The sequence below is a fragment of the Lithobates pipiens genome, unplaced genomic scaffold (assembly GCF_037356315.1).
Source record: "Lithobates pipiens isolate NorthernLeopardFrog02 unplaced genomic scaffold, aLitPip1_a1.2 Scaffold_22, whole genome shotgun sequence".
In the NCBI taxonomy this organism is placed as follows: domain Eukaryota; kingdom Metazoa; phylum Chordata; class Amphibia; order Anura; family Ranidae; genus Lithobates; species Lithobates pipiens.
The window spans coordinates 264,322,469-264,343,115 of record NW_027507784.1 but is presented as its reverse complement, the minus strand read 5'-3'; the positions used below and the strand labels follow the sequence as shown (position 1 = coordinate 264,343,115).

Genomic DNA, 20,647 nt, shown 5'->3' with positions numbered 1-20,647 from the left:
TGCTGGATCCGGATGACACCTGTCGATGGGTCGGCTGAAAGAATGACCTCATATCCGAAGTCACCAACACATCTTCAAACCGGCCTCTTCTTGCAGGCGCTGTTGGATTGGTACCCGCAAATCCTTCTCTGGGAGTGGGAATTGCTCCTCTGCCAGCGCACGCAAAAGCAGAATGCAGCATTTCTCGAAGCAAGGCCTGGAAGTGCTGCATTCTGACAGCCCTCTGCGACGGCGGTAACATTTCCGCCATTTTGTGTTTGTACCGGGGGTCTAAGTACGTTGCCACCCAGTACTGGTCCTTGACCCTCATGCTTTTTATACGGGGGTCCCTATTAAAACACTGGAGCATGAAGGCCCCCATTTGCACTAAAGTGGAAGCGGTGTGGTGGCCTGGCTCCTGCTCATCATCCAGGATAATGTCGTCCTCTTCATTCTCCTCTCCCCATCCTCGCACAACAGGGATCCCAGAAAGGTTTAAAGCATGCTCTTCTTGCTCCTGCTCATCCGCCCCGGCACCATCCTCCTCTGACTCCTCATCAGACTCCTGTTGTTGACTTGTCTCAGATAGAGTAGCCCCCCCTGGGAATTCATCCAGCATTGCGACTTCCTCATCTTCCCGCTCCTGCTCCTCCACAGCCTGATCAATGACACGACGCAATGCACGCTCCAGAAAGAAGGCATAAGGTACCATGTCACTGATGGCGCCATGGCTGCGACTGACCAGTTTGGTGATCTCCTCAAATGGCCGCAGAAGTCTGCATGTGTCGCGCATGAGCAGCCACTGGCGCGGTGAAAAAAAACCCAGCTCCCCAGAACCGTTTCTTTCGCAGAGTTCATACAGGTAGACGTTAACTGCACGTTTCTGCTGGAGCAGCCTATCAAGCATATAGAAGGTTGAGTTCCATCGCGTCGGGCAATCGCAAATAAGACGTCTGACCGGCAGATGGTGTCGCCGCTGAATGTCAGCAAGGCGAGCCATGGCCGTGTAAGATCTTCTGAAATGGGCCGAGATTTTCCTTGCCTGCCGCAAGATGTCCTGGACCCCAGGGTATTTGACAAGGAATCGCTGCACGACCAAGTTTAAGACGTGTGCCATGCACGGCACGTGCGTGATTTTGCCCTGTTTCAATGCGCTAAGCAGATTGGCACCGTTGTCACACACCACTTTACCAACTGTCAAATTGAGCGGTGTTAGCCACTCATCTGCCTGTGAACGCAAAGCTGAAAGGAGTGCCGGGCCAGTGTGGCTCTTTGCTTCCAGGCACAACAGACGCAGCACGGCATGGCAACGTCTCACCTGGCATGTGGAATAGGTTCTGGGGAGCTTGGGCGGTGCAGTGGAAGAGACGCTAGCAGCGGAAAAGGAGGAGGCAGCTGAGGAGGAGAGGGAGGAGGATGGAGTAGGAGGAGGAGAAGAAGAGTCAGGCCTGCATGCAATCCGTGGCGGTAAAACCAAATCTACACGGGTGCCACGGGTTACATGCTTGACGGCCGTCAGAAGGTTCACCCAGTGGGCAGTAAAACTGATATACCTTCCCTGCCCGTGTTTGCTAGACCACGTGTCTGTGGTCAGATGTATCTTGGCACCGACACTGTGTGCCAGAGATACATTCACTTGCCGCTGAACATGGCCATATAGCTCTGGGATGCCCTTCTCTGAGAAATACTTCCTTCCTGGGACCTTCCATTGTGGTGTTCCAATGGCCACAAATTTGCGAAAGGCCTCCGAGTCCACCAGTTTATATGGCAGTAGTTGGCGGGCTATGAGTTCTGACAAGCCAGCCGCCAACCGTTGGGCAAGAGGGTTATCCGGCGTCATCATTTTTTTACGCTCAAACATTAGGCCCACGGAAGCCTGCCTTTTTGCAGAAAAATGTGAGCTTGGCGTGATGGAAGGTGGAGTGGAGGACAATTGTGAGGAGAGAGGAGAAGGAGAAGTAGAAGACGAGGCTGGACGGTGAGAGCCTGCAGTGTGGCTTTGTGTGTTCCGTTGCTCCCACTGGGCTCGGTGATGGCTGCTCATGTGCCTTCTTAAGGCGGTCGTCCCTAGGTGAGTATTGGGCTTACCGCGACTAACGCGTTGACTGCAAAGATTGCAGATGGCAACGCTATTGTCAGCAGCGGACACGTTAAAAAAAGCCCACACTGCGGAGCCATGTGCCGGTGTCCTGGGAGCGCCAGATGTGACCGTACATGGTCGATGACTCGCTCCTGATACATTTGCAGTCTGCTTTGTCCCTGCTGTGCAATGTAAGTCATTGCTGCTTCTCCTCCCTATCTGCTGGTCCATATCTCCCTCTGAACTCCCCTCCTCTTCCTCTCTTGTGGGCACCCACGTGACATCACTAGACACGTCATCATCAACGTCACCTTCCCCACCGCTATAAGTAGAGTAGGCAGCAACACCGGGGACCAACCTCCTCCTTGGGCTGATCTGGGTACTGGCGTCAGACTGCTGAGTAGCGCTTGTTGCTACCTCCTCTTCCTGATCCAATACCAAGAGTGGCTGCGCATCAGAAATGTCCTCTTGATATGGATCGGAAAATAATTCCAGTGACTCAAGCGGAAGGTATGTGGTGGTGGTGGTGGTGGTCGTGTTGTTGGTGGTAGTGTCTTTGGGGGTGCACATAGCAGAGAGTGAAGAAGAGGGTGCAGATCGAGAGGATGAGGAGGGTGCAGAAGAGTAAGGCTGAGCGAGCCACTCAACCAAGTCTGGTGCATCCTTTAAAGTAATTGAACGCACCTTCTGCAACTTCCCACTTTGGCTCAAGCCTGTTGCTCCTGCCCTACCCCTACCACCCCTGCGGAAGGGCCTGCCTCTTCCTCTGCATGTCATTTTTTAAATGACCCTGTGACAAAACTCTTAGTCCCTATACCGCTGAAGGACTGCTGCAGTATAGGTGAGCGGTCAGCAGTGGTGCACGTCAACCCTATCTATTGTGGACCTATAGCGGTCCTTACAGAACAGCAGACTGTACCGCACTCAAGCCTATGTACCGTAGCACCCTATACCAAGTTACCAGTCCTTATAAGAACTTTTGTGGACCAAGCAGGTTGTGTATTAGTGTTTAGCAGACTGTACGTCAGTCCCTATACCGCTGAAGGACTGCTGCAGTATAGGGCAGCGGTCAGCAGTGGTGCACGTCAACCCTATCTATTGTGGACCGATAGCGGTCCTTACAGAACAGCAGACTGTACCGCACTCAAGCCTATGTACCGTAGCACCCTATACCAAGTTACCAGTCCTTATAAGAACTTTTGTGGACCAAGCAGGTTGTGTATTAGTGTTTAGCAGACTGTACGTCAGTCCCTATACCGCTGAAGGACTGCTGCAGTATAGGGCAGCGGTCAGCAGTGGTGCACGTCAACCCTATCTATTGTGGACCGATAGCGGTCCTTACAGAACAGCAGACTGTACTGCACTCAGGCCTATGTACCGTAGCACCCTATACCAAGTTACCAGTCCTTATAAAAACTTTTGTGGACCAAGCAGGTTGTGTGTTAGTGTTTAGCAGACTGTGCGTCAGTCCCTATACCGCTGAAGGACTGCTGCAGTATAGGGCAGCGGTCAGCAGTAGTGCACGGCAACCCTATGTATTGTGGACCGATAGCGGTCCTTACAGAACAGCAGACTGTAACGCACTCAGGCCTATGTACCGTAGCACCCTATACCAAGTTACCAGTCCTTATAAGAACTTTTGTGGACCAAGCAGGTTGTGTATTAGTGTTTAGCAGACTGTACGTCAGTCCCTATACCGCTGAAGGACTGCTGCAGTATAGGGCAGCGGTCAGCAGTGGTGCACGTCAACCCTATCTATTGTGGACCGATAGCGGTCCTTACAGAACAGCAGACTGTACCGCACTCAAGCCTATGTACCGTAGCACCCTATACCAAGTTACCAGTCCTTATAAGAACTTTTGTGGACCAAGCAGGTTGTGTATTAGTGTTTAGCAGACTGTACGTCAGTCCCTATACCGCTGAAGGACTGCTGCAGTATAGGGCAGCGGTCAGCAGTGGTGCACGTCAACCCTATCTATTGTGGACCGATAGCGGTCCTTACAGAACAGCAGACTGTACCGCACTCAAGCCTATGTACCGTAGCACCCTATACCAAGTTACCAGTCCTTATAAGAACTTTTGTGGACCAAGCAGGTTGTGTATTAGTGTTTAGCAGACTGTACGTCAGTCCCTATACCGCTGAAGGACTGCTGCAGTATAGGGCAGCGGTCAGCAGTGGTGCACGTCAACCCTATCTATTGTGGACCGATAGCGGTCCTTACAGAACAGCAGACTGTACCGCACTCAAGCCTATGTACCGTAGCACCCTATACCAAGTTACCAGTCCTTATAAGAACTTTTGTGGAACAAGCAGGTTGTGTGTTAGTGATTAGCAGACTGTACGTCAGTCCCTATACCAATGAAGGACTGCTGCAGTATAGGGCAGCGGTCAGCAGTAGTGCACGGCAACCCTATGTATTGTGGACCGATAGCGGTCCTTACAGAACAGCAGACTGTAACGCACTCAGGCCTATGTACCGTAGCACCCTATACCAAGTTACCAGTCCTTATAAAAACTTTTGTGGACCAAGCAGGTTGTGTGTTAGTGTTTAGCAGACTGTGCGTCAGTCCCTATACCGCTGAAGGACTGCTGCAGTATAGGGCAGCGGTCAGCAGTAGTGCACGGCAACCCTATGTATTGTGGACCGATAGCGGTCCTTACAGAACAGCAGACTGTAACGCACTCAGGCCTATGTACCGTAGCACCCTATACCAAGTTACCAGTCCTTATAAGAACTTTTGTGGACCAAGCAGGTTGTGTGTTAGTGATTAGCAGACTGTACGTCAGTCCCTATACCAATGAAGGACTGCTGCAGTATAGGGCAGCGGTCAGCAGTAGTGCACGGCAACCCTATGTATTGTGGACCGATAGCGGTCCTTACAGAACAGCAGACTGTAACGCACTCAGGCCTATGTACCGTAGCACCCTATACCAAGTTACCAGTCCTTATAAAAACTTTTGTGGACCAAGCAGGTTGTGTGTTAGTGTTTAGCAGACTGTGCGTCAGTCCCTATACCGCTGAAGGACTGCTGCAGTATAGGGCAGCGGTCAGCAGTAGTGCACGGCAACCCTATGTATTGTGGACCGATAGCGGTCCTTACAGAACAGCAGACTGTAACGCACTCAGGCCTATGTACCGTAGCACCCTATACCAAGTTACCAGTCCTTATAAGAACTTTTGTGGACCAAGCAGGTTGTGTGTTAGTGATTAGCAGACTGTACGTCAGTCCCTATACCAATGAAGGACTGCTGCAGTATAGGGCAGCGGTCAGCAGTAGTGCACGGCAACCCTATGTATTGTGGACCGATAGCGGTCCTTACAGAACAGCAGACTGTAACGCACTCAGGCCTATGTACCGTAGCACCCTATACCAAGTTACCAGTCCTTATAAGAACTTTTGTGGACCAAGCAGGTTGTGTGTTAGTGATTAGCAGACTGTACGTCAGTCCCTATACCAATGAAGGACTGCTGCAGTATAGGGCAGCGGTCAGCAGTAGTGCACGGCAACCCTATGTATTGTGGACCGATAGCGGTCCTTACAGAACAGCAGACTGTAACGCACTCAGGCCTATGTACCGTAGCACCCTATACCAAGTTACCAGTCCTTATAAGAACTTTTGTGGACCAAGCAGGTTGTGTGTTAGTGATTAGCAGACTGTACGTCAGTCCCTATACCAATGAAGGACTGCTGCAGTATAGGGCAGCGGTCAGCAGTAGTGCACGGCAACCCTATGTATTGTGGACCGATAGCGGTCCTTACAGAACAGCAGACTGTACTGCACTCAGGCCTATGTACCGTAGCACCCTATACCAAGTTACCAGTCCTTATAAAAACTTTTGTGGACCAAGCAGGTTGTGTGTTAGTGTTTAGCAGACTGTGCGTCAGTCCCTATACCGCTGAAGGACTGCTGCAGTATAGGGCAGCGGTCAGCAGTAGTGCACGGCAACCCTATGTATTGTGGACCGATAGCGGTCCTTACAGAACAGCAGACTGTAACGCACTCAGGCCTATGTACCGTAGCACCCTATACCAAGTTACCAGTCCTTATAAGAACTTTTGTGGACCAAGCAGGTTGTGTGTTAGTGATTAGCAGACTGTACGTCAGTCCCTATACCAATGAAGGACTGCTGCAGTATAGGGCAGCGGTCAGCAGTAGTGCACGGCAACCCTATGTATTGTGGACCGATAGCGGTCCTTACAGAACAGCAGACTGTACTGCACTCAGGCCTATGTACCGTAGCACCCTATACCAAGTTACCAGTCCTTATAAGAACTTTTGTGGACCAAGCAGGTTGTGTGTTAGTGATTAGCAGACTGTACGTCAGTCCCTATACCAATGAAGGACTGCTGCAGTATAGGGCAGCGGTCAGCAGTAGTGCACGGCAACCCTATGTATTGTGGACCGATAGCGGTCCTTACAGAACAGCAGACTGTACTGCACTCAGGCCTATGTACCGTAGCACCCTATACCAAGTTACCAGTCCTTATAAGAACTTTTGTGGACCAAGCAGGTTGTGTATTAGTGTTTAGCAGACTGTGCGTCAGTCCCTATACCGCTGAAGGACTGCTGCAGTATAGGGCAGCGGTCAGCAGTAGTGCACGGCAACCCTATGTATTGTGGACCGATAGCGGTCCTTACAGAACAGCAGACTGTACCGCACCCAAGCCTATGTACCGTAGCACCCTAGACAGACCAAGTTACCAGTCCTGATAAAGAGCTTTGTGGAACAAGTGAGTTGTGAATGATTAGCAGACTGCAGCAGAAGGGCAGCAGTCAAGTATAATATTCTTTCTATATTTGGAAGAAAGAATATTATACGTGTACAAGCCTATTACCGTACCACTGATACCAGTCCTGAAAAGAACCTTTGTGGAACTAATAGTAACAGCAAGTCTTTAAAATTATCCTCACTGCCTGACACACTGCTTCCTGCCTGTCCCTATACAAATTGGCAAAAAAGAGTAGGCTGGAACGATTAGCTGGAACAGCTCTTTTGTGGACCTGATAGTAACAGCTAATGATGATGATGATGATGATGATGAAGAAAGACTAATCTGGCTGAGCTGTCCCTAAAATAGCAGCATACAGCGCTCTGTCCCTTTATCTAAACTGACAAAAGAAACTCAGGCTGCTGACCTAACACCTATACCAGTCCTGAAAAGAACTTTTGTGTACCAAATAGCTAGCGTTTTCTCTGTCCCTACTCCACACAGGATCCTTTCCCTACAGTGACAGAAGAAAGAATGTAAAATGGCCACCGGATCGGGTGTATTTATAGGTTAGGGGGAATGTCCAAGTGTCCATGAGCTGTCATGTCTCAATTGGTTGTCCTGTAACACATGATAAACGTGTCACGAAAGGTTAAAGTTCTTGTATACATTAAACACGTAAGTCCGCCGGGGCGAACGACGGAAAAAGGCGTTCGAACCCGCGGACGGCGAAAGTCGGAAATTCGCCGCGAAACGACCGCCGGGCGAACCGTTCGGCCATCACTATTGGAAAGTAAACCTTCTTCCCATTGACAATTTTCTGGCAGAAGCAGCACATTTCCCTCAAGAATTTGATGGTATTTTGCCCAATTTATTTTTCCTTAAATCCTGACAAGTGCTCCAGTCCCTGCTACGGAGAAACACCCCCATAAGAGGATATTACCAGCTCCATGCTTTACCGTAGGAATGGTGTTATTTGGATGGTGAGCTGTATTCGATTTCCGCCAGATATATAATTTGGTGTTGAGGCCAAATAATTTAATTTTAGTCTAACCATAACACCTTTTTCTATGTGGCCTCAGAATTCTCAAGGTGCGTTTTGGCAAAGCTCAATCGTGACTGTATGTGGCCTTTCTTGAGGAGTGGCTTTTTTCTTGCAGCCCTACCATACAAGCCACATTTGTGTAGAATTTGTGATATTGTTGTCACATGCACACAATGACCACTCTTTGTCGTAAATTCCTGCAACTACTTAAGAGTTGCTGTAGGCCTCTTGGTAGCCTCTCTGACAAGTTTCCTCCTGGGTCTTTCATCCAGTTTGGAGAGAAGTCCTTATCCAGTGAGGGTATGTGTTGTATCATATACCTTCCACTTCTTAATAATAAACTTCTCTGTGCTTCTAGGCATTGATAAAGCCTTTAAAAAATTGTTGTATCCATCTCCTGACTTCTGCCTGTCTACAACTTTATCCTGGAGAACTTTTGACAGTGCCTTGCCACCCATAGTTGATTGTTTGCTTCAGTTGCTGGGACTGAAATGATCCAGGAAAGCTCTTTTTATGCTGACCTAATCAAAATGACCACAGATGAACACAGTTGAAAGTTAAATGGCTTTGTGTGCCATTGAGAAGGTGATTAGCTATACCTGATTGAGTTTACAAGTTATTTTTAGGAGGGGGTAATCCTTTTTCCAACTCAGTGATTCTATTCTTTTTTTTTTGACATGTTGGTGTTATATCTTCCACTTGGATGTTATAAGTAAATACAGCTGGACGAAACAAAAACTGTGTCTTTCTTCATTTCTGGCTGCAAAGCAACACAATTTGATTCTTTTAAAAGGGGGGGGGGGGGATTCTTTTCTATACCCTTTTTGTGTCTTTTTAGACAATTTTAATTTTAGTGTACAGACACCCCCCAGATATATATGGCAGCTTATCAGTCCTTAGTTGAAATAGCTACATTCATTTTTTTTTCTTTATTTGCACCTAGTGATTTTGTGAATAACAAAATGTTCCTGAATGGCTACACTTACTCCTCCACGATATCTATGTAGGGAGCCATGGTTGTTACCTAGGCTGGACTTTAAACACGTCTGCCCTTGTTCATCTCCATTACATGGGGGTTAATGCAGATTAGTGTGTAAGTGGGTTGAGGAGTATTAAGACCCAATTGGCCGGGAGGAGAAGTGACAGTTGGGACACGGAGGAGACAGAGGGGGAAGCTGCCGCCGCAGCTGTGACCTGCATGGGGTAAGTGCAGGGCTCACAGGGGGCCTGGCGAGCTAAAGGGCGAGCAAGCAAACCGGTGACCGGGGGGGTGGGTGCGAGTGACGGGAGGGGGGGAAGGGTCAGTGTGGGCTGGAGCGACGGGGGGTTCTGTGATCAGGTCTGTCTGCAGAGATCCCCAACCTGAAGAGTTGCCCGACAGGACCCCATACTGTTACTGGGAGCGAGGTAGTGGTAATACCCACCTCCAAGCACCAACCTTTGGCTCCGCTCCCTACCCATACCCATCTCCCAGTACTGCTTCCTTTAGAATATACAGAACCAAGTATAATTTTGTGGTGCTACGTAATTTGTATGAAATTTGTTATTGATAACAAGAAAAGCAGTAAAATAGATTCCCTGCAGTCAGCAATAATAGATCCCCCCCAACACAACAGACCCTGCCACAACAAAATATCCCCTCAGCAACAATAGATACCAAATACTCTGCAAGTATCCTGGAGGGACCAAAACAAGTAAATATAGACTTGGGAGGAGTGCTGGGGAGCAGTGGTACCAAAAGTAAAAATATCCTTACGGGTTCATTCACACTTGCGAATACACCTGCAGTCCAATTACATTGAAAGCAATGGGGAGGCTGCCGCCTCCCGCAGCTTATTGTTCCCACTCGCATGTAATCGCCCATGCAGCAATTACCTGTGAGTGATCGACCCTGAATATAGATTGCAACCATCCTTCAAATGATACAGTCAGTGAAAAACTGGCAGGATCACCAGGGAAATATAGGCATGCTATCAAAAACACCGGGCTTCCAGGTAAAGGTGCAGAGTGGTCCATTATTTTATCCATTTTCAGTTTAAAGTGATAGCGTTGCGTTAGCAATATCTTGTATGTTCATTGGCCATGGAGAGAAAATGACAACTTTTCTCTATAGCCACCAATTGCCATAAAAATGTAAATACCCCTCCTACACAAATACAAACTCAGAAAGGATTATGATTTTAATTTAGGATAACTTTAATAATACTGACGGATACAGCTGTAGCGCCGACTCCTGAAGACCACTCTGTGTTTTTCAAATTTAAGGTTACACCTGAGCTGCAGTTTGGTTTGGGTACAATTGTCTAAATTTGGACTTCAGCATCAGTCTGACTGGATTATGAGATGTTCAGCCTGACCACAAGGGGCACTGTCTCTTCTGGCAGGCATGGAACTATGGTCTGGTTGGGTGCTTAAGTTACTCTCTCTCGGAGCCCGTCCAGTGGGAGTGGCACTCTTGCTGTGCTTTCTGGGAGAGGGTATTTAAGATGCGGATGTCACGTGGTTTGGGGTTCCGGTCCAGAAAGATATACTGACTTCATGGTCCTGGTCCTCCTGACCAGCCCCCAGGAAGGCCTGGCCTGGGGGGCGGGTCCACCGGATCTTGTTGTCTCTGGGCTGGCTAGCCCGAGGCAATGAAACTAAAGGAGGATTCTGAGGTGTTTGGGTGTCGTCTCCAGTTTTGGAGAGACCCAGTGACTTCACGCTATCCAGGGGAGGACTCTACAGAAGAAGGCCACGTACGGGTTGGTTTCTTAGCAAGAGCCTGGAGGAGCTGAAGTACCCAAGAGAATCCGGTCTCGTGGATATCACCAAGCTGGCTGAAAGATCCAAGTATCACACGAGTGTTCTACAAGTTTAGTTTCCTACGTGTTCTACAACATCTGTGGCAGAGACTTGTTCCGGAGTTAAGCACCTTGTTGGCTGCTAGGCCTTGTGAGAGGGACTGTCCAACTTGAGTGATCATCCAGTTGTGAATGGCTATTCTCTGGATGCAGTCAAAGTAAGCAAGTTCTTCAACATTGACTTTGACGCTAAGAGTACCTGAACTTCCTTTCCAACCCTCTGATCCCATTTTAAAAGACTATTCATTGTCGACATTTTTGCTAACAAAATCCATTTAAGTGGATCTGTCGTCAGTCTCTCAAGTTACTGGGCCATCTACCACGGGACACTCCTAGACGTGAAGTAAGGAAAAAGAAGGTAAGGTATTCCCCAATCTAACCAACAGCTCCTTCGGGGGATAGTGCTACACAGCTTTGCAAATTGAGACAAAAAAAAGAGCCTGATGAAGTGATTTTAGCCCCCCCAAACATTTTATTTATAAGAGAACCTATGTACACCTACCCAATATTTTGGGTCACTGTTCCCTAAAGGAAACCATGCAGGTTGTCCCTGCTAACCTCTCTTCGGGAAAATACTAGTAGCTTGGCTGTCACACTGACTCACTAACTTTCAAGTATAACTAAAGGTCCTTTTTTTTTTGGTTAGTTTTGGAAAGTTTTAGTTTTGGATAGAGTAGAGAGGGACTAAAACATCTGCCAAGTTTGAATTACTGTTTCCTCGTTAGGGAGTTTCATTCTTTCTATTTGTCTTCTTCATTGTTTTTATTGGTATTACCAAGAGTGAAAAAAATCCCAAATTTTGGGTCCAGAACAGGAATAAAGGGGAAATCTAGTGGAGACGCTAGTTCAGGTGACTCTGGTGATAACTGGAGATTCCTTCACTTTGGAAGGGTTTGCTCTCACTTCCTGCTGTGACTTTGGAAAGGAAATTTTCACAATTGGGCACAGATAGCAAATAACCCTCCCTTACTCAATCCAAAATGAAAAAAGTTACTTTAATATTTTCAGTCACTGAACAAGAACACATAGGCAGATAAAGACCTGATTTTTGTCAGACATCCCTGTTCATCTGCATAGATCAGGGGTCTCCAAACTTTTTAAACAAGGAACCAGTTTACTGTCCCTCCGACTTTTGGGGGGCTGGACTGTGGCTACTGGCACTAAAAAAAAAAGTGCAGACGTCAGTGGGATAAAACATCTTTGTTGTCATTGGGAGGAATTGTGCCCCATCATTGGTGTCATTGAGAGTAACTGTGTTCCTTCATTGGTGTCACTGGGGGGAAGGGATTACGCCCCATAGTTGGTATCAGTGAATGAAATATTGGCCAAAACAGGCAATGGGCTACATCTAGCCCCTAGACCGCAGTTTGGAGACCACTGGCATAGATGCTCCAGGTCAGTGACTCAGAAACTACCGAAGTCTGAGGATCGGTATAGGATCCAGATTACTTGCAATTTGAGAATGTCACCAATAGCACCCAAGTAGATCTGTCATGTCAGGTTTAGCAAGATAAATGAATGGTAAGGCACAAAGAAACTTCTGTAGCACATGATGGCTAATCAGGTACATTGTTTATCTTCCAAAAAAAAAAAAACGTATTACAAACAGAATCTGAGATCCTGCCTATGCAACTTCTTTTTCTTGTCATTACCAATACCTTTGCACCATTATTCATACAAGCCCCCTAGTTATGGAAATGATCCCATACTTATATTAAGTGCTAGTACCCATTGCCTGATCCTTCCTGTATGAAAGATCTAACACTTAAAAAATTATATTTTCATTGAAAATGCCCACAGTGCACTTCTGTGTCCTTGCACACGTAGGGAATTACAGATGTTTTAGAGGCACAAAAGAAAAACAGTGGCAGCATGTTCAGGAGAGGAGCGTTTTGCTGCAAAAAAAGCCAGTTCAGTCTATATGTGTGTAAATGCATCTAAACGCTCTTAAATGCTAGGTGCATTTAGTGTTTGAGCATTTATTCATTCCAATGGCCAGAATAAGTCAATATTCTGGGCAATGGAATGAATGAACGCCCAGATGCTTGACGCACTAAACCTGTTTGTATAATGTATCTCTATTTAACGCTGCTTCATCCGGGAGGATAAAACCTGTGTGTATGAGGACACATTTATCCAACTTAAAGATCTAGGTTCTGATGCTCAAAATCTATTGCAATTTTTTTAACTCCATACACTGTCAACTTATCATCTGTTTGATTGGCAATAAGTTGTTTGATTGATGTGACAATGTCACTGTGTCTATAGGTACATTAACAGAGATCCTGAGATATGGTTGCTCCTTACGGATACATGGTACATCTTTAACATGACCAGTTTACACCAGTGACAGCATTAAAGAAATATGGATAGGGTATTAACCACTTCAGCCCCGGAAGGATTTACCCCCTTAATGACTAGGCTATTTTTTTGCGATATGGCACTGCATCGATTTAACTGACAATTGCTCTGTCGTGCGACATTGTACCCAAACAAAATTGTTGTCCTTTTTTCCCACAAATAGAGCTTTCTTTTGGTGGTATTTGAAAACCTCTGTGGTTTAATTTTTTACGCTATTAACAAAAAAAGAGCGACAATTTTGAAAAAAAATATATTTTTTACTTTCTGCTATAAAACATTTCCAAACATTTTTTTTTTTAAAACAAATGTATTCATCAATTTAGGCAAATTTTTAGGCCAATTTGTATTCTGCTACATATTTTTGGTAAAAAATATCCCAATAAGCATATATTGATTGGTTTGCACAAAAGTTACCGCGTCTACAAAATAGGGGATAGATTTATGGCATTTTTTTATCATATATTCATTTTTTTACTAGTAATGGCGGTGATCAGTGATTTTTAGCGGGACTGCTACATTGAGGTGGACAGGCCACACCCCTAATGGACATTTTTGACACTTTTTTGGGAACCAGTGACATTACTACAGTAATCAGTGCTAAAAATATGCACTGTTATTGTACCGGCACTGGCAGGGAAGGGGTTAACATCAGGGGCGATCAAAGGGTTAACTGTGTTCTCTAACAGTATGGGGAAGGGCTCACTGGGACTACACACAGATCTGTCTTCCTGCATAGCAGAAAGACAGAATCTGTGTGATCTCCCCTGTCAGAACAGAGATTTGCCTTGTTTACACAGGCAGATCACCGTTCCGTCACTGCGGGGAACGCCGGACCCGGTTATTGACTCCCCCATTGGCCAATGGGGGCGCGTGTGCCCACAGATGGCCGTATTCGAGCCTCACATACACCTACAGTGATTTGCACAGCCGAGCCAAACTGCTGCAGTAAACTGCGGCGGCTGGTCGACAAGCGGGTAAAGTCTGCTTTGTAAAATAAAATAAATCACACACAAACAGGCTTAAAGTGGTTGTAAAGGCAGTAGTTTTTTTTTTATCTTAATGTAATCTATGCATTCAGATAAAAATCCTCCTGTGCACACGACAGGACTTTTAGACAGAAAAGGTCAGACGGAACGAATCCGTTGGACAATTCGATCGTGTGTGGGCTACATCAGACCTTTGCTGTCCAAAAATCTGATGGACTTTAGAAATAAAAAAAATTTCGGCCGGAACTCCGCCGGACCCAGTTCCTATCGAGAAATCCGTTTGTGTGTATGCTAGTCCGACGGACAAAAAACAACGCTAGGGCAGCTATTGGCTACTGGCTATGAACTTCCTTATTCTAGTCCGGTTGTACGTCATCACGTTTGAATCTTTGGACTTTGATGTGATTGTGCATGTCCAAATCCGTTCATTCGGAAAGTCACTTAGGAAAAAGGTACTTTGCATGCTGCTTTTTTTTTTTATTAAAGTGGACTACATGGTAGAGTTACCACCTGTCCAGGATTCACCCGGACAGTTCGGGTTTGGAATTATATGTCCAGGTTTCAAACTGCCTGAAGCCCGGACACATTATTTAGACTGGACTATGGCTTCCCAGCAGGGTTGCTGGCTGCGGTTGTCTCAACTGAGAGTGTCTGTTATGCTCTTTTTCTCACTGCCCAAAGCCAGCACTAACAATCCCCCCCAGCCCAAACACATACAGATGGGAGAGGAGACAGGGCTCGATCTGCACCTCTTTCCCTCACCCCTACCCCTCTGTGTCTGCCCACACTCCAATCCCTGGCACTGTGCCTCAGAAAAGGAAAGTGGGGACTGGAAATTTGAAGAACAGCAGCCTCAGATACTTCTGGATGAGAGTTGCTGACTGCCAAAGGGTGAGTGAGCTCACCATCTCTATCCATCCGTCTGTCACCGATGTCTCCCCCCTTCTCTCTCCTGCCTCTGAGTAAGTACACTAAGGTAAATCAGGGTTCTCAGAGCACCCCTTACATCAGAGTTCCCCTTTACAACAGAGGCCACATTGTTCTCCCTTACATCAGAGTCCTCTCTGTACAGAGTTCTCAGTGTTCCCCCTTAAATCAGGGTTCCCAGAGCATCCCTGATGTTAGAGTCCCCCCTTACAGTGAAAGGGAACTCTGAGTTCAGATGTAAAAAGGGAACTCTCTGGACTCTGATGTAAAGGGGAACTCTTGTTATTAACTTCATATGATTAGAAATGTTATTTAGTAGCAAAATATATGTATAGTTTATACTATAAAAAAAACGTTTATACTATAAAATAAAAGTTTTCGGGTTTGACTTGAAGAAAAGGTGGCAACCCTACTGCACGGGTCCATGCTGAAAGCGGTCTCCACCGCTCGTGGGGCTGTCCTGGCCGGCTGGGTGCTGGTATGGTGGAGGAGAGCCAGAAGCGAGGGCTGGAACACATGCTTCTACTCCCCTATACAAGGCTGGCCCTGAATCAGTGGACATTTTCCTGCCCCCCTAATTGAGTTTGTTGCTCTTACGACTTTCATGATTGACATTGCATTATAGGTAGAATTACTTGCGCCTGCACCACTGTCTACATGTTTTTTTTTACAGCGGCCTTTAGCCCAAACTGCAGAACAGACTGCGTTCCTGTGATCCACAGGAAAAGTACAGCCAAACCAGCTTTGACTGTACTTCTCCTTTAACCACTTCAGCCCCGGAAGAATTTAGCCCCTTCCTGACCAGAGGCCTTTTTGCGATTCGGCACTGCATCGCTTTAACTGACAATTGCACGGTCGTGCGACGTGATTCCCAAACAAAATTGACTTCCTTTTTTGTTCTCACAAATAGAGTGTTCTTTTGGCGGTATATGATCACCCTTGCAGTTTTTATTTTTTGCACTATAAACAAAAAAAAGAGCGTAAATTTTGAAAAAAAACACACTCTTTTTTACATTTTGCTATAATAAATATCCCCCAAAAATATATAAAAAAATATGTTTTTTCCCCTCAGTTTAGGCCGATACATATTCTTCTACATATTTTTGGTAAAAAAAAAAAAAATCACAATAAGCGTTGATTGATTGGTTTGTGCAAAAGCTATAGTGTTTACAAAATAGGGATAGTTTTATGGCATTTTTATTAATTTAAATTTTTTTTTTTTAGTAGTAATGGCAGTGATCAGCTGTGACATTATGGCAGACACACCGGACATTTTTGGCACCATTGTCATTTATACAGCAATCAGTACTATACAAATGCACTGATTCCTGTGTAAATGAAACTGGCAGTGAAGGGGTTAACCACTAGGGGGCCGTGTAGGGGTTAAGTGTGCCCTGGGGAGTGTTTCTAACTGTGGGGGGCGTGGCTACGTGTGACATGTCACTGATCTCTGCTCCCGATCACAGGGAGCATAGATCAGTGACACTGTCACTAGGCAGAACGGGGAGATGCTTGTTTACATCAGCATCTCCCCGGTCTTCCTCCCGTGAGGCGATCGCGGGTATCCCCGCAGCGATCACGTCCACGGGACTCGTGACCTGACTTACAGAGCTTGCCGTGGGCTCGTGTGCCTGCTAGCCACCTCTTAAAGGGCCACGTACAGGTACGTTAATTTGCGTGAGGCGGTTGGCAAGCGGTTAATGTTTATTCAACTCAGTGCATGAATATGAATTGGACAGAGAGGAGTCCAGTATATGTAAAGTTCTGCAGTCCAGCAGGCAGGGTTGACATTGCTGGTTGGGAACACTCAAACAGGACGTTAGGAGCGCACTAGATTTCTGGCAGGTCAACAGGTATGTTTCTGTACCTGCAGCATCTTTAAAGGGATAAAAGTTGAATGAATTGCAGAGATGAGCTGAGCACTTGTACCCCAAATTTGCCCACTGACCTCCATTCATTATGTTGCACTGCAGCTCTCCTGTAAACAGCAAAGTATTGCTGAGACGGTTTACACTTGCTGTTTGTATAACTAATTCTCAGTATACTTGCACTATACACACAGATGAGTCATAAGCAAAAATTCATGCTGAGAAATTGCATAAGCTTATTTAATAACACAATATCCAATTCATGGATGTGTTTCCCACAGTCACAAGTCCGACCTTTCCAAATTGGGAGCTGAAAGCTTGAATGTGATTGTGGTTACAGGCAACATAGCCCTTGCTTAAGGGATATTAAAGCTGAACACAAGGCTGTATAATAGAATTTAGCCTGGAAGAAGAGGGGGCAGAGAGAGAAGCCAATCAAGTGTGTACATGCACATGTGCTGAAAAGGAACATGCTGACAGTAGGATACAGCAGAGAGATGTCACATCAGTATTCTACTGTTCTTTCACTTACCGCGGGCTATGGCAGAGAGAATCCTGAGCAGTAGAAAATAGTCAGGCCACCTGGATTTGTTGTTTGTCTGAACTGGCTGAACAAAATTCCAAAAACTTTGGCAGGTAAAACAGGAACCAGATATGCATTTTAACTGTGTATTTGGCTGTTGCCAGCTTTAAAGTGACACAAAAAAATAAATTCTGTTTAAATATATATTCTTAACTCTCCAAATATCTTATTTTATTTTTTGTGCTGCTGTGATCTGACTTCCTGTTAGAAGGTATCTACCTTGGTTCTCCATGGTCCCACTGTATGTAGCCACCCTCTCTAGCTTGCTCCAAAGATGGACAAGAGACTGTGGGGGAGAATTACTAAAACTGGTGCACTCAGAATCTGGCGCAGCTGTGTATGGTAGCCAATAGGAATGAGCTCCGGCGTGTTCGCACACTGCACATGCAGAGCCCGCCAGGAAGTCGGCACAGCGCTGCGCTGCGCTAATCACAAGCAGTGAAACATTGTCCCAATCTCTGCAGCTGCACATCGGGAAATGTCTCACTGCCTGTGATTAGCGCAGCACTGCGCCGACTTCCTGGCGGGCTCTGCACGCGGAGTGTGCGAACACGCTGGAGTTCATCCTTAGTAGCCAATCAGCTTCTAATTTCAGCTTGTTTAATTAAGCTTTGGCAATAAAACCTGGATGCTGGTTGGTTTCTATGCAGAATTGCACTAGATTTTGCACTCTCTAGTTTTAGTGAATAACCCCCTGCGGACGATGGGATTTGCAGTGTGCATAAAGCAGTGCACATGACCGCAATTAACACGCGCTGCTCATTCCAAACAAATGGAAGTGAGGATGAAAAAGATTGGTTTGGGAGCTCACAGAAGACATTACAAGGAAGCAGAAATTGAATATGTTTGGAGAAAGAGGCTATCGTTCAGGGCCCATTCGCATCAGATGCATTTTTGATTGAACTTAAAATCCAGGTTATCCTATGGGCATTGTTCACACTAGTGCAGTGCAGTGCAAAAAAGTAAAGCAAACTTCATTTTTCTGCAGTGCAATTGCACAGAAACGCATGTATATGCATGAAATTGCACCACAGCTCAGTGTAGTGCACATAAAAGCCCAAAAAAAGAAAAGATGAAAGTGACCTCAAAGAAAACGGAAGCCTGGGAAAAATACATTCTATTGCATGCGCATAAAAACGCGTGTCAAATGCACGTCACTGCACATGCGTGGAAAAATGCAGAGTTTGTGGTGTGATTGGGCCCTTAGGGCCACTTTACTAAAAGAGGCTCATAATGCTATGGGTCAGAACATACAGAAAGTTGTAACAATCAAATAGAAATTAGGTTAGTGTGCTGATAACAACATCTCTGGTTGCTGTGATCTATGGTACAATGGTGTTTTGTTCTTTGCATTATGATTAAGAAAAAAAACAAAAAAGGTCCTATTCAAACTTTTCTATTTTGATGAGGCAAAAATCTTCCGAATGCATGTCAAGTGAAAATCCCATTATTTTCTAAGTGCTTGGTTCACCTCTATGCACTGCAGTATATAGGGATCCTCTCTGACCCCATTCACCCCTACAGGTGTGCGTTACCATGCATGATGCATGCACAGAGAACAGTGTAAATCCAGACTAAATACCACATTATATACTAACATAGACTAAATGCCTGTGATTGACTAGTACAGTTCTAGATTTTTCAGGAAATGTCCCCGGAAATATTTCTGTTTGTATTAGATAAATGTAAATCTAATCATTTTCTGCGTTTTTATTTCCACATCACTTATTAAATAATTTTTGATATATCAACTTATTTTCTTTTTTTTTTCCTGCATAATACCCAATAAAAATGCTAAAAACATATTTCTGTTTGAGTGCCATAAATGTAAAGGGCCAGTTCACATGTGCGAAATGCGTTTTTTTTTTGCACACCGCGTTTTAAATACGCTAGCATTGAACTCTATTAGAATGTGCGTTTCGATGAAAGCGCATCAAAGAGGCAGCATGCAGGATTTTGACTTGCATTCTAACGGAGTTCAATGGTAGCGCAGCTAAAAAAAATGCGCATAAAGACATGACGCGAATAAAATGCGCACGCAAATGCGGACCACCCTAACTCAGATGTATAGCGCTATTTGGTTCTTCGCTCTCTGCACTACTGTGATGTATAGCGAGCTTGGAAATATCGCAGGGCAGTGTTTCTTAAAATATTAAAATATTACTGACTACGTACTTGGAGTAGACGTGGAAAGCGATTCCTTTTTTTATGGTGAAGTATGAATCATTCATATTATAGTAGATACAGGTTTGATTGAGCTGGAATAAGCAGTGTAAAGAGTACCTGTATGTGTGCAGGTGAAGGAGGTGCAGTAAAGGTACACGTTACCTGCTCTCTCTGTCTTTCTGCGGTTTCCGGATGGAATTATCGGCTGTCAGGGTCCAGTAGGTCAGGTGCAGCTCAGGGAGATGCAGGGAGGTTGCAGGCGTCTATTGCTGTGAGCCTGGGGATAGTACACGTCGCTTTAGTGCACGGTTGGGGAAGGGGTGGGGTCTGGCAGCATCTCACATGCAAAAACTAAACAAGCCCTAGAAGCTCTTCCAGCTGTGGCACATGCTCAGCTCTGCCAGTTGTCACATTGGAGCTCTGTAAGTAAATGTTCCCATTCTTATGTAGAAAGAACACCTAGGTAAATATGCAGCGTTCCTGAAACAATGTGCTTTAATGCGATAAGAGCAGTCGCGGAGACATTCTGTTTTCCAAGCCATGCAGACAAGTGACCATTCCTAAGGTCATTGCTTTTCTAAGGTTGGCTATACACAAGTAGAATTTCTAACAAATCTTTCTACAAAAACTCTCCGAACATTTGATAGCTTGTTCAAAAGTGCTTCAAAAATCAGATTGGCTTTTAACATTTGATTTTAGAGCGAAAAAACTTTCCCAAACCAAAACCACAATCGCTGTTATGCCGCGTACACACGATCGGAATTTTGGTTGGAAAAAACTCTGGTGGTTTTCCTGGCGGAATTCCGACGGGATTTCTCTCAAGCTGTCTTGGATACCAACGGTCACACCAAATTCAAGAACGCGGTGACGTACAACACGTACGACGGGACTAGAAAAAGAAAGTTCAATACCCAGTAGCCAATAGCTTTCATCTCGTAGTTGAATCTGAGCATGCGTGAGTTTTTGCTTGTCGGAATTGCATACACACGATCGGAATTTCCGATAGAAAGTTTTTCCGTCGGAAAAATTGAGAACACGCTCTCAAATTTTTGCTGGTGGGAATTCGGCCAGCTAAATTCCGATGGAGCATACACAC

General features: G+C 45.7%; 1 protein-coding gene across 2 annotated transcripts in view; it reads right to left on the bottom strand.

The window, feature by feature from the left end:
• The window catches only part of BHLHA15 (basic helix-loop-helix family member a15), an 89,093-nt gene extending 69,119 nt beyond the window's left edge, over positions 1-19,974 (bottom strand). The window contains exon 1 of one of the 2 annotated variants that reach the window (XM_077449040.1): positions 19,714-19,974. The gene's annotated coding sequence lies outside the window, so the exon portion shown is untranslated. The remainder of the gene's footprint in view (positions 1-19,713) is intronic. The other variant, XM_077449039.1, reaches the window with a different exon arrangement.
• Positions 19,975-20,647: the final 673 nt, after the last annotated feature.